We start from the raw sequence: 13,266 nt of genomic DNA, 5'->3' as shown, positions 1-13,266 counted from the left end.
CGGGTAATTGAACGATCTTACTTGTCCAATAAGGGGCCCATCAGTCTGCAAGCTTAGCTTTCTATTGACCAATCACCCGAGTGCATGTACCTGATCCCCGGGTAATTGAACGATCTTACTTGTCCAATAAGGGACCCATCAGTCTGCAAGCTTAGCTTTCTATTGACCAATCACCCGAGTGCATCTACCTGATCCCCGGGTAATTGAACGATCTTACTTGTCCAATAAGGGACCCATCAGTCTGCAGGCTTAGCTTTCTATTGACCAATCACCCGAGTGCATGAACCTGATCCCCGGGTAATTGAACGATCTTACTTGTCCAATAAGGGACCTGGGCTCAAAGACCATGGATTTTGTTTTCAGGAGAGCAAGAGGCCACAAAATCATAAAAATCGACAAACCGTGCAAGTTGCTTTCTCAGGCCAGTCGGGGTCAAGGAAACCAATACGGCATCGTCGGCAAATTAAAGAAATGGGTATTATCTCACCCTAGAGAGGGGCATCAGTGGAACTAGACCATACAGGCTGGAATGCGCCATTTATAAAGAGGCAGAAAAGAGTGGGGGCCAGAACACAGCCTTGCTGCACACATTCTGAACCTCAAAATGAGCTGCCACCCAAATCTCGACTCACAACAGCTTTGTTTTGTGTAAAGTGACAAAAGTGCATTAAACAATGACAAAGGGATCCCCATTGGGATTAGGGGTTCCAATAATTGGGACGGCATGATCCATAACCACCTCAAATTGAATGAGCCAAAACGGGAGGTCCTTGTGGAAGGAACTTATATTCCCAGCTCTCTCCTCCACTGTGGCCTGCCACCCTAGGCCCTACACCGTCCCCTCTAGGGCTGGATGAAACTCCACCCACGAAGAGAATAGGGGAAATACACACTGGAATGCGCTTCCACAAACCACGCGAAATCAGCATTAAGGGTCCGCCAATGGGTTCCACACAGTGCCCGGGATGCAACGAAACAGCAACACGCTTCTGTTTGCACTCTTGCGCCATATAACAAAACAGTCTGGTGCTTCCATCCCGTGTTGGTTTCGGGCAGCAAGAGGTTTTGATCTGTGCTAGGTATGCACAGAGGCACCAGAAACTTCGATTCGTGCTAGTTTTGAACACGCAAAAGGCATGTTCCTCAGCCCCGCTGCAAAATGTAGCGCGAATCGCATTTGCTAAGCGTTCGCCGGCCTGGGTCGCATTACACATGATGTAGTGCGAATGGCCATGGAGCAGATATTCAGAGTTCTAGTCACTCGGGGCGACACACGACGCAAGTCACAGATCATGAATTGATGTCCTGCGAGGCCGAACCCGAAAAGCAAAGAGGCGCAGGTGCGCGTGAAAGAGAAGGTTGCCGGCCGCGTAAAATACGGGGGGACACGTTCATGCGCCCGAAAGAAAAAACAAAATGCCTGCTCTACATCAGCCTGCATCCCCCACAAGGAGCTTCCTGGGACAGGCCAGCTCTACAGGCCAGCCAGTCCGCATCCCCCACAAGGAGCTTCCTGGGACAGGCCAGCTCTACAGGCCAGCCAGTCCGCATCCCCCACAAGGAGCTTCCTGGGACAGGCCAGCTCTACAGGCCAGCCAGTCCGCATCCCCCACAAGGAGCTTCCTGGGGCAGGCCTACTCTACATCAGCCTGCATCATTCCCAAGGAGCTTCCTGGGACAGGCCTACTCTACATCAGCCTGCATCATTCCCAAGGAGCTTCCTGGGACAGGCCCACTCTACATCAATGTGCATCACCCACAAGATTCCTGCCACAGGCCAGCTCTACAGGCCAGCCAGTCCGCATCCCCCACAAGGAGCTTCCTGGGACAGGCCCACTCTACATCAGCCTGTATTATTCACAAGTAGCTTCCTGGGACAGGCCTACTCTACATCATCCTGCATCACTCCCAAGGAGCTTCCTGGGACAGGCCCACTCTACATCAGCCTGCATCATTCCCAAGGAGCTTCCTGGGACAGGCCAGCTCTACAGGCCAGCCAGTCCGCATCCCCCACAAGGAGCTTCCTGGGACAGGCCCACTCTACATCAGCCTGCATAATTCCCAAGGAGCTTCCTGGGACAGGCCTGCTCTACAGGCCAGCCAGTCCGCATCCCCCAGAAGGAGCTTCCTGGGACAGGCCAGCTCTACAGGCCAGCCAGTCCGCATCCCCCACAAGGAGCTTCCTGGGACAGGCCCACCCTACATCAGCCCGCATCATTCCCAAGGAGCCTCCTGGGACAGGCCAGCTCTACAGGCCAGCCAGTCCGCATCCCCCACCAGGAGCTTCCTGGGACAGGCCCACTCTACATCAGCCTGCATCCCAAGGAGCTTCCTGGGACAGGCCTGCTCTACAGGCCAGCCAGTCCGCATCCCCCACAAGGAGCTTCCTGGGACAGGCCTACTCTGCATCAGCCCGCATCATTCCCAAGGAGCTTCCTGGGACAGGCCTGCTCTACAGGCCAGACAGTCCGCATCCCCCACAAGGAGCTTCCTGGGACAGGCCCACTCTACATCAGCCTGTATCATTCACAAGGAGCTTCCTGGAACAGGCCAGCTCTACAGGCCAGCCAGTCCGCATCCCCCACAAGGAGCTTCCTGGGACATGCCTACTCTACATCAGCCTGCATCACTCCCAAGGAGCTTCCTGGGACAGGCCCACTCTACATCTGCCTGTATCATCCACAAGGAGCTTCCTGGGACAGGCCTACTCTACATCATCCCGCATCATTCCCAAGGAGCTTCCTGGGACTGGCCCACTCTACATCAGCCTGTATTATTCACAAGGAGCTTCCTGGGACAGGCCCACCCTACATCAGCCTGTATCACCCACAAGGAGCTTCCTGGGACAGGCCTACTCTACATCAGCCTGTATCACCCACAAGGAGCTTCCTGGGACAGGCCTACTCTACATCAGCCTGTATCACCCACAAGGAGCTTCCTGGGACAGGCCTACTCTACATCAGCCTGCATCATTCCCAAGGAGCTTCCTGGGACAGGCCTACTCTACATCATCCTGCATCACCAACAAGTAGCTTCCTGGGACAGGCCCGCTCTACATCAGCCTGTATCATTCACAAGGAGCTTCTTGGAACAGGCCAGCTCTACATCAGCCTGCATCATTCCCAAGGAGCTTCCTGGGACAGGCCCACTGTACATCAGCCGGCATCATTCACAAGGAGCTTCCTGCAATAGGTCAGCTCGACATCAGCCCGCATCATCCATATTGAGCTTCCTGGGACAGGCCAGCTCTACAGGCCAGCCAGTCCGCATCCCCCACAAGGAGCTTCCTGGGACAGGCCTACTGTACATCAGCCTGCATCATTCCCAAGGAGCTTCCTGGGACAGGCCCACTCTACATCAGCCTGCATCATTCCCAAGGAGCTTCCTGGAACAGGCCTACTCTACATCAGCCTGTATCATTCACAAGAAGCTTCCTGGGACAGGCCCACTCTACATCAGCATGCATCATTCACAAGAAGCTTCCTGGGACAGGCCTACTCTACATCAGCCTGTATCATTCACAAGAAGCTTCCTGGGACAGGCCCACTGTACATCAGCCTGTATCATTCACAAGAAGCTTCCTGGGACAGGCCCACTCTACATCTGCCTGTATCATTCCCAAGGAGCTTCCTGGAACAGGCCTACTCTACATCAGCCCGCATCATTCACAAGAATCTTCCTGGGACAGGCCTACTCTACATCAGCCCGTATCATTCACAAGATGCTTCCTGGGACAGGCCCACTCTACATCAGCCCGCATCATTCCCAAGGAGCTTCCTGGGACAGGCCCACTCTACATCAGCCCGCATCATTCACAAGGAGCTTCCTGGGACAGGCCCACTCTACATCAGCCTGTATCATTCCCAAGGAGCGTCCTGGGACATGCCCACTCTACATCAGCCTGCATCATTCCCAAGGTGCTTCCTGGGACATGCCCACTCTACATCAGCCTGCATCATTCACAAGGAGCTTCCTGGGACGGGCCTAATCTACATCAGCCTGCATCATTCCCAAGGACCTTCCTGGGACAGGCCCACTCTACATCAGCCTGTATCATTCACAAGGAGCTTCCTGGGACAGGCCCACTCTACATCAGCCTGCATCATTCCCAAGGACCTTCCTGGGACAGGCCCACTCTACATCAGCCTGCATCATTCACAAGGAGCTTCCTGGGACAGGCCTACTCTACATCAGCCTGCGTCATTCCCAAGGAGCTTCCTGGGACAGGCCTACTCTACATCATCCCGCGTCATTCCCAAGGAGCTTCCTGGGACAGGCCCACTCTACATCAGCCTGCATCATTCACAAGGAGCTTCCTGGAACAGGCCCACTCTACATCAGCCTGCGTCATTCCCAAGGCGCTTCCTGGGACAGGCCTACTCTACATCAGCCTGTATCATTCACAAGAAGCTTCCTGGGACAGGCCTAATCTACACCAGCCTGCATCATTCCCAAGGTGCTTGGACTTATGTACATATAAGGAGCTTCCTGGGATAGGCCGGCTCTACATCAGCTCTTACATTTGGAAATACATCCGTTATTGTGATCTTATATCCTCCACTTGGAGAAGGCAGTTGCATTTTATAACCTCAAGCAGCTCTGCTCTAAGCAACAATTTACAGATGCACGTAAACTCTGAAGAAAGCCATGTGAGATTCAGAAGAATGCTTAAAAAACACCTTGTCAGCAGTCTTTCTCTTCAGATTCTGGGAGTCCCAATATTGGGCCTTGAGGTCATGATCTCTGGTCTGTAGGTCTTCAGCTGGTCTGAGCCCAAACTTCAGCTCCCCTAAACCCCCAATTCCGCCTGCACCTGCCTTCATGGGCCAGAATACCCAACTGGAATTCTGATGTACACAGTTATGTATCCACGTCAAATAGAAGATAGAGGAGTGCATAGTACTAAGACTCTAATTAACTTTTCTAAAGATTAGAGTAAAGGTTTATTATTGACAGATGTTCACAATAATAAAAGCATTCCAAGACATTCTGGAATTACACTCCCCCAGTTCTACTGAGGATTATACATGTAATGAGAGAAGTGAAGAAGAATGAAGCTTATAATTGGAGACTTCTTTTTTTTAATATGTTTATTGGTTGAGCTTTACTTTACTTTTTTACTTTACTTTAGTTTATTTATAGTGCGCAGCCATAAACCCTTAGGTGTGAGGGCGCGGACAAGACAGTACACATGACACAGAACACATAAGGTCCGGGCAAAAGGGGAAAGCAAAGTCTACCCAGACAGAGAGGGGCAGGAGAGGAACCAGACACTGATTATGTATCGAAACAACCAGGTTTTCAGCTCTTTTTTGAACAAAGACAAGGAACTATGGTTTCTTAATGTGGCAGGTAGTGCGTTCCATAAGGAGGGGCTACAACAAAGAAGGGTCCTCCCTGCACCTTCTTAGTCTTACATCGAGCAGAAATAAGAGATTTTGATTGGTAGATCTCAAGTTTCTGTAGTTGGGTTTTTCCTTGATATGGGGCCTCATTACGGCCCAGGCGTTAACTATGGCACTAATAGCGCCATGGTTAACGCTGGTAACTTACCGATTCTGCCATGGTGAATGGTGGAATTACCGCTCCATTCCAAGGTTGGCGGGGCGGTAATTCCCCATTCTCCATTGACCCATCCCCATTCCCATTTTTGCCCCCATAGGGCTCAATGGGAATGGGGAAGGCGGTAATTACGGTACCACAAATTGCGGTACCGTAATTACCTCTGAGGTCCCTTTGCGGGTCCAATCCTTAAGGGCTGGTAAAACCAGCCATTAAGGTGGGAACCCGCAAAGGGACCTCGTAATTAGGCGCTAAGGGGTTAACGGCACTGCCACCTTTTATGGCGCCGTTAACCCCTTAGCGCCTGGGTCGTAATGAGGCCCATGGTCTTATAAATAGGTCGGCATCCTACCCATTCGGCACTTAAATGTAATTACCAGTAACCTGAAAGCGATACGAGCCTCCACAGGAAGCCAGTGCAGGGCACGACGTAACTCTGTTACGTGGGCACGCGTGGATAGGCCTGATACCACTCCCACAGCCCCATTTTGAACAACTTGAAGCCGATTGATAGAAGCTTTGCTAGCTCCTGCCATAAGACTACAACAATAATCAATCTTTGAGCCTATTATTGCTTGCGCAATTGCTTCCGCATTATCTTGAGAGATATAAGGTCTCAAGTGGGCTAATAGTTTAATATAATAAGTTGCTCAGGCGACGGTGCATCCTACATATGGTTTCATATCCAACACCTGATCAAGAACAACTCCCAGGATTTTAACCTTGGGGAGAGTGATGATTTCTACGTCCCCCAACAGGGGTGCCTACTGAACCGACAACCATGAGTTCCGTCTTGCCTCGATTGAGAGCCAGATTGTTCTGCATCATCCAGCGCTCAATAATGGCAAATATTCTATTTAGTTCTATTTCATCCTGGCAATGAGATCCTGAGAGCAGGATGACACATTACGTGTCATCCGCGTAGTTGGAGAAAATAATCCCTTCCCGCTCAAGATGTGCAAAGAAAGGAACCATGAAGATGTTATATATACACGGCTAAGTGCAAGCACCCTGAGGTACTCTGAACAACACATGGATGGGCGGCACCATTGCGTCCTCTGCATTAACTCTGTTAGTTCTATTAGATAGAAAGGATAACATCCATTGAGTAGCTTCTGCAGAAAAATTTGCTACTTCCTTAAGCCGCTCAGCCAAGATGGTATGATCAACAAGATCGAAAGCCGCAGATTTATCCAAGGAGATGAGCATGGAGGCAAGGCCTTTGTCCATTCTCTTTAGTAGTTTGGAGTTTAAGATCTAATAGAGATGTTTCACTCTCAAAACCTTGTCTGAACCCTGATTGTAAGGGGTTTAGGTTGGGATACAGGTTAAGATGTTGGGCAATCTGTGAATAGGCCACTCGATCCAAGATCTTAAGAAGGAAAGGAGTGTTGGTTATCGGCCTATAGTTAACCGGGATGCTTTGGTCCAGTCCTGTTTTTTTTAGTAATGGTGTAACCCAGGCTTGTTTTAACTCATTAGGGACCACCCCATTTGTCAAGGAGGAGTTAATAAACTTACAAATGGACTGTACTAGCGTCGGCGGGCAGGTCTTGATGATGATAGAGGAGCAGGGATCACCTGTGCATTTTGTAGCCTTAAGTTTGGATATTACCAAAGCTAAGTCCTGGGTCGGTGGTGATGGGGCTAAAATTAAATATAGGGATATCCTCGTCCCTCACAAAGGATGTATGAGCCCCACTGACCCCAATGTCGGAAGTCAGGGCTTTTTTACTAGAGGTGCCTTCTCGGATCCCCTCCAATTTCCGTGACGTGGCATTCTTCCACATTGCAACCGGCAGAAAGAAAGAAGCAATCATAAAAGAAGATGTTTAAGGCTTCAACATTCCTCACCTATTTCCATCTTCATTTTAAAATCAAACAGTATTTTCAGCAACACCCTTTTACATAACCTTACACCGTTTCAATAGATCATTTACCGGAGTAGTCTCCAGCCACCTCTGTCACCGAGCATGAATATAAGCCCTTAATAGTCGACGGCCAGAAGCTTCCCAGCTCTACGGGGGTTTCCTCGACATTCTACTACTTTCAGACAAGCCCTAGCTACAGAGCACATCCTTTGAAGACTTTAGCACGGCTTCTATGAATTGCAGAGCTTCTTCTCTCTCCCATCAGGATCCATTCCCACCACTGTTGATCCAATGTTGTCAACCTAGAACTCTGATGGCCTTGCAGGAAATGTGAACACAAATCCATAAGAGCCCAGCACGAGGTCACCCAATGGCCAAGAGTTTCAACTTTCCCTGGGGATCCACAATATCTACAATGCGAGGCTTCCTGCGATATTTGGTTTCTTTCCAGTTCCACCTCTCTCGTAGCCAGAATATTCAATCCCACCCTAAGCAACAAATCCCTGTAATGTGAGGAAGGGAATTTTAGTAGATATTGTGGGGGCTGATTGAAGAGACTCTTTCTCTTTCTAAACAGGGTCTCAATGAGTCTGAGTTTCTTTGGCGAACAGTTTCAACTGAATCTTGATCTTGCAGGGTTTTTATTTTTATTTTCATGGGGGTGGAAATTAACTCTGCCCTTTCAACCTCACATTCAGCATGGATCCCCTCAATCTTCTCCCACCATCTCCGAAGAGATAGATCGGAAGATTTTTCCATTAAGTGGAAAATCTCAAAGGGCGTTCCGCTTTCAGCCACCTTACATTTTCAGTAAAACACAATAGATTTCCAGAGGGCAAATGAGTCCAAGGACTGCAGTCTCAACTCGTGCCTTATAATAGACATTGGCAGTGAGGTGGGTAATTTAAGAGACTTTCTTCAGAACAGACCCTCTAATAGAGCCCAACCCTTCCAGGATATGTTCATCATTCCTTCTGTGCCATAAGTAAGAATGGGCACTACCTTTTGGCGATAGAATGACAGTAGAGGGAGAGAGAGAATTTACCATATTTGCAATGGATTCTCATACCCTGGCGCACCAGTCATCTAGTCTTTGTGTGAAGTGAGCGATAAAGGGCTCTATCATTGATGTTCTTATTAATGACCACCCCCAGATATACCATAGTATCAACCACTTCCATCCTCTCATTTTCCACCCACCAAACCTGATCTTTTCTAGGCCTCCTACGAGCGTACGACATGCTCAAGATCGTTGATTTGCAAACATTGATTTTCATATTATTGGCTCTAAGATACTGCACAAAGCTCTTGATTCGCCTATGCAAGACAACTGGGGTAAGATCCATGAACACTAAATCGTCTGCATAGAGGACCCAAGGTATAGCATTTCCATTTCTTTTACGTGGAAAAGGCCTCACTACAGCCTGTGATTCTCCCAAGTCTGAGACATACAAACTAAACAATAACGGGGCTAGGGAACAGCCCTGCTTCAGGCCCCGATGAGTCATGATCTTTTCAGAGAGAACCCCTGTAGCTGCAAGTCTAACTTGCACCGATGTGTACAAGTAAAGTGCGCGGATAGTCTCCAATAAATCCGCAGGGCAATTCAAATGTTTTAATTTTGCCCACAACTTTTCCTGATTCATACAATTGAAGGCCTGTTCCAGGTCCATAAAGTCCATATGGATACAGACCCCTGATTCAAGTACTCTTTGTTTTAAGTCTCTGATTACAAAGAGATTCAGGCAGGTTCCCACACCCTTTACAAATCCCGTTTGACAGGGGTCCAGCCTCCTGCCTTCCCAGCCCACTCTGTCAAGTCACGTAATACAATTGAGGCGAAGAGTTTCCGCATAGAGTCAAGAAGGGCAATTGGCCGATAGTTCCAAGGATCAGCCGGTCGCCCTTCATGAAGATGGGGACAATTATCGCCTCTCACCAGGTATCCGGGACCTGATTCGTACAAAGAACCTGATCAAAGACCAGCATAGCCAATCGGCTCCACTCTTCCGGATTTTCTTTGAGGAGCTGGATATAAATACCATCAGGGCCTGCAGCTCTTGAAGAGCTGAATCCCTTTATCCTCACCTCCAGATCTTCCCTTTCAATTTCAATCATCCACCTGTGGGCACTCTCTCTCACCTCCATCCTCACTAGATCTACCAGATCTGAAAACATCCCGGAGTAGGTAGACGGCCAACTTGACTCGCTCTCTTGGCCCAGCATAAGGTCTGCTCTAAAGGTCCCCCCGTTGTTCAGCAGTTCACAGAGGTCCCTAGTGTTTTTCTTACAGACCACCTTTAGCATCTGCTCAGCCTCGGACTGCAGTCGCTGACTTCTAGTGGCTATTAGCCAATTCCTAAAATTTTTCTTACGAAGCCGGATCAGTTCAGCGGAGTCTGAAGCCTTTCCCGCTTGGATTTTCCTCAGGGCTGCACGCAAATTCTTTCTCAGCCCTGCTAACCATTGGATCGTAAGCATGCTTAGGAATTAGCTCAGCATTTTTCCCTCTCTTCACTGGTTGGATGAAATCTTTTACACTCCAATTATATTGGACACAGGCCTTATTGCCTTCCACTGCCGCCTGCAATTGCCCACAGATTGCAGAAATCTCCCTTTTTCCCACCCCTAGCATGTTTCTGGCCCAGGGTAATTTCACTGGGTTCATATTTACCCTGGTATAAGGTTTTTCTCTGATTTCCAGGACAATAGCTACCAGGTCGTGATCACTCACGAGTTGCTGCACCATTTCAAATCTTCTTACTCTATCCATCAAATTGCCAGAAACAAAGCAATAGTCTAGGCAGAATCTCTTTTCCCCTCTGCCCCATGTACACATACCTGGGGAATCCCCAACTGTCTGCGCATTTAACATATGCAAGTCCCTGGAGCCTACTTCAAGAAACCACGCTAGAGCCCTTCCTTCCAACTCTCTCTATTTTATAGGAAAGCCGTTCACATCCAACAAGTGTATATTTAAATCCCCACACAAGATCATGGAGGCATTCTCCTTCATTAACTTGGAGCATTACTCACTGGTCATCCTTTCACAATCTGCAGGTCTCCAGACACGTTGAGGAGAAGATAATGTGTTGTTTGTTATTTTGTCCAATTCCCCTTTCCCTCACGGGTTTTGAGAGTGCGGCTGTGGATCATATGTTGTACCGTGACCATCGGTGGTGGTCTGTGGGGTCCAGCAGCTACCCAGGATTCAAGAACACTCAGGACCTAACAACTTATCTTAAAGTTATTGCTCCTCAGTTTTGCAACCAGTCCCCCCTACTAGATCCTCTCCTACCTCCATACCCATAGACCTCAGCAGGGGACAGGAACCAGTCACAGGCTTGGATTTTGGGATAGAAACAGATGGGCCTTTGGTCATTACATGAAAAATCTTGTGGCAGAATTTGAACAGGCTATGACAGAAATTATGCAATCACAGACATATATTCAGAGAGCTCCTAAGGCACAATATTTAAACACATTTTAAATTCTGGACTTAAATGCCTGCATGTCAACTATAAAGCGTGCAGAATATGTATTTAGAGGGTACTTTGCTCTGCCCAAAACATCTAAAGCTTTCAAACAAGTCAGAATAAACGCAAGATACGATTCTTGACCTTAAAACATTCTAGATTATGGAGCCCCATTGATGTCCTCACCACCAGTTTATAGGAGTTTAAGAAAAGGAAAAGGAAGTGCCTTTGAAGGAAGCAGGTGCGATGAAAGCAAGAATTCTGGAGCAGCAACAAAGGAGATCATAATGTTCCTGGATCTCCCTGGGGCTCAGATTCCCAGAGATCCCAAATAATTCTTGGTCTAGTTTCTGCATTCACTAGATGGTGCTGAAAGTAGCTTCCTTTCCAGAAATCCTGCATCTGTAACAAAAGGACATTTCTGAGACTAAAGAAGAAACTTTAGCAAGAATGTGCAAGACACCCACTTCATCACCACCCTTTTCAGATAGCAACTGGACATGGGAAGGAGATTTAAAATCACATGAGGCAACAATGGAAAAGTTACTTACCAGTAACACAAGTTCTCCAGCGTTCATCATCGAAAGCAAAGAAAATGACAGTGTCCTTTCAAGTTAAGCAGCTGTGTCAGGGCCTAATCCCAGAATGCACCAGTCTACTGGAGACTCAGCATTTCTTTTTGCGTGCCATGTCCAGTCACGTGTCCCTCAGTTGCAAAACGTATTTTCTTCGTTGTCTTTGCTCATTTCTCTTTTTCAAGGTCTACTGCCTTTAACGTTTATTATTCTCCCTCTTCAGCCTGTTTTTCCTTTTCACTGATTTGCTTTTAGCAGTTTATCCATCAGAGGTATAAGGAGTATTTAAATATCAGTGGTGCTCATTACAAATTGGGCGGTGTGGGTAAAACACGGTGGTATAACCGTATACCGCCACATTACTGCACCGCCCAACTATAACTTTAGCGGAAAGTTGGAGGATTCTCCCCCAGCTATGAGCTGGAAATCCGCCAGCTTTCTGGGAAATTCCACCGGAAATGCCCCATTGAGTCCTATGGACTAAAGACAATTTGGGGATTTACACCGCCACCGCCACTTGTAATCCACCAGTAATACGGCCGGACCAAGTGGCGGTAACGGTAATACAGTTTGGTGGTGTAAGGGTGGATTTGGACTTTAGGTCTTCAAGTTCAGTTTAAGGACAGAGGGTTGTGGGACCCAGAGAAGTGCATTTGGGGTCACCAGTCAGCAATGCCTGCTATGGGTTTTGTTTAGTTGATGCCGGAGCCCCAACAGGTCAGGGGGCACCACCCGATTGCACCTGAAGTTTTGTGAATTATTAGAGACATCAGTATGGAATTTTCCACTCATTTATTGAGCTTCGGTGATTATGACTTTGGTGCACCTCCCATCTGTTCAGAAAGTTCTTGAACATCATCATAATGGAAATCCAATTGCATCTATGGACTTCAACTCCCATAAAGCCTCAAGTACTGCGATGAAGAAGAGGAGCAAAGAGTTGATGCAAACCAAGCAAAGTCCAAAGACTAATGTGCAGACTAGTCGTAGTTATTTCATTCAAACCAAAGTGACCGGGGCATTTAAAAATGGCAACCGCAGTATCCAGCAAAGAGGTAAAGGAGAGAACCATGGAAGAGAAGACGGGCACATTCATGCGGCGGCTCGCGAACGCGAACTACAGACACTGGTGTCGTGTGAAGGAAGGAGAGGCCCAACAGGCATAACTGTAGGAACGCAGCAGCACCGGGAAGCAGAGGAGATCCTGGAGGTACGGTCGTGTCAGGAAGCAGCGTTCTCCGGTCCAGGCCAGAGAAGAAACCCAGCTGCAAGAAACGCTGAAGAGACGCCTGCATCGTGTAAGAAGCCAATCCAGGGAGGAAGCTTCACTGTGGAGGCACACCATAAACTGGAGACGCCACAAACTACTGGTGAGTCGGCCCAGAGCCATTGGGGAACGTGGGGCGTACCGACAAACAAGCAAGCAAGTGTACGAATGATGCCAGATTGATATTTTGGACAGTATTCAAAGGCGATTTAAAAACAGACAAAACCTAGTGTTAAATCAATGTTTAAAAGGAAAACATTTGAATACTGACAAGAAAAAGTGCTGCAACTAAACCTGAACAATAACATGCATGAGATGTCAATGTGGGGGAGAGCTGAAGCAAGTGTTACCCTAAGCACATGCATTGGACAGAACAAAGTAGATGCTGATGTGATATATGAAAGTAAGAGTGAAACCAATAAAGAAATCCTGGAAAAGAGAATGCACCAGGCAGGTGACATTTGGGGAAAGATACCTGGCAGGGGAGTATACCAGGCAATCCACTGAAGTTGTGA

General features: G+C 48.2%; 1 long non-coding RNA gene across 1 annotated transcript in view; it reads right to left on the bottom strand.

The window, feature by feature from the left end:
- Positions 1-4,914: 4,914 nt before the first annotated feature.
- The window catches only part of LOC138522063 (uncharacterized), a 30,182-nt gene continuing 21,830 nt past the window's right edge, over positions 4,915-13,266 (bottom strand). The window contains exon 2 of the long non-coding RNA XR_011283227.1: positions 4,915-11,311. This is a non-coding gene — a long non-coding RNA (uncharacterized lncRNA). The remainder of the gene's footprint in view (positions 11,312-13,266) is intronic.

The sequence above is a fragment of the Ambystoma mexicanum genome, chromosome 13 (assembly GCF_040938575.1).
Source record: "Ambystoma mexicanum isolate Mex_15411 chromosome 13, UKY_AmexF1_1, whole genome shotgun sequence".
Lineage (NCBI taxonomy): Eukaryota > Metazoa > Chordata > Amphibia > Caudata > Ambystomatidae > Ambystoma > Ambystoma mexicanum.
The sequence above is the reverse complement of the archived record's forward strand: the minus strand, read 5'-3'. Positions and strand labels throughout refer to the sequence as shown.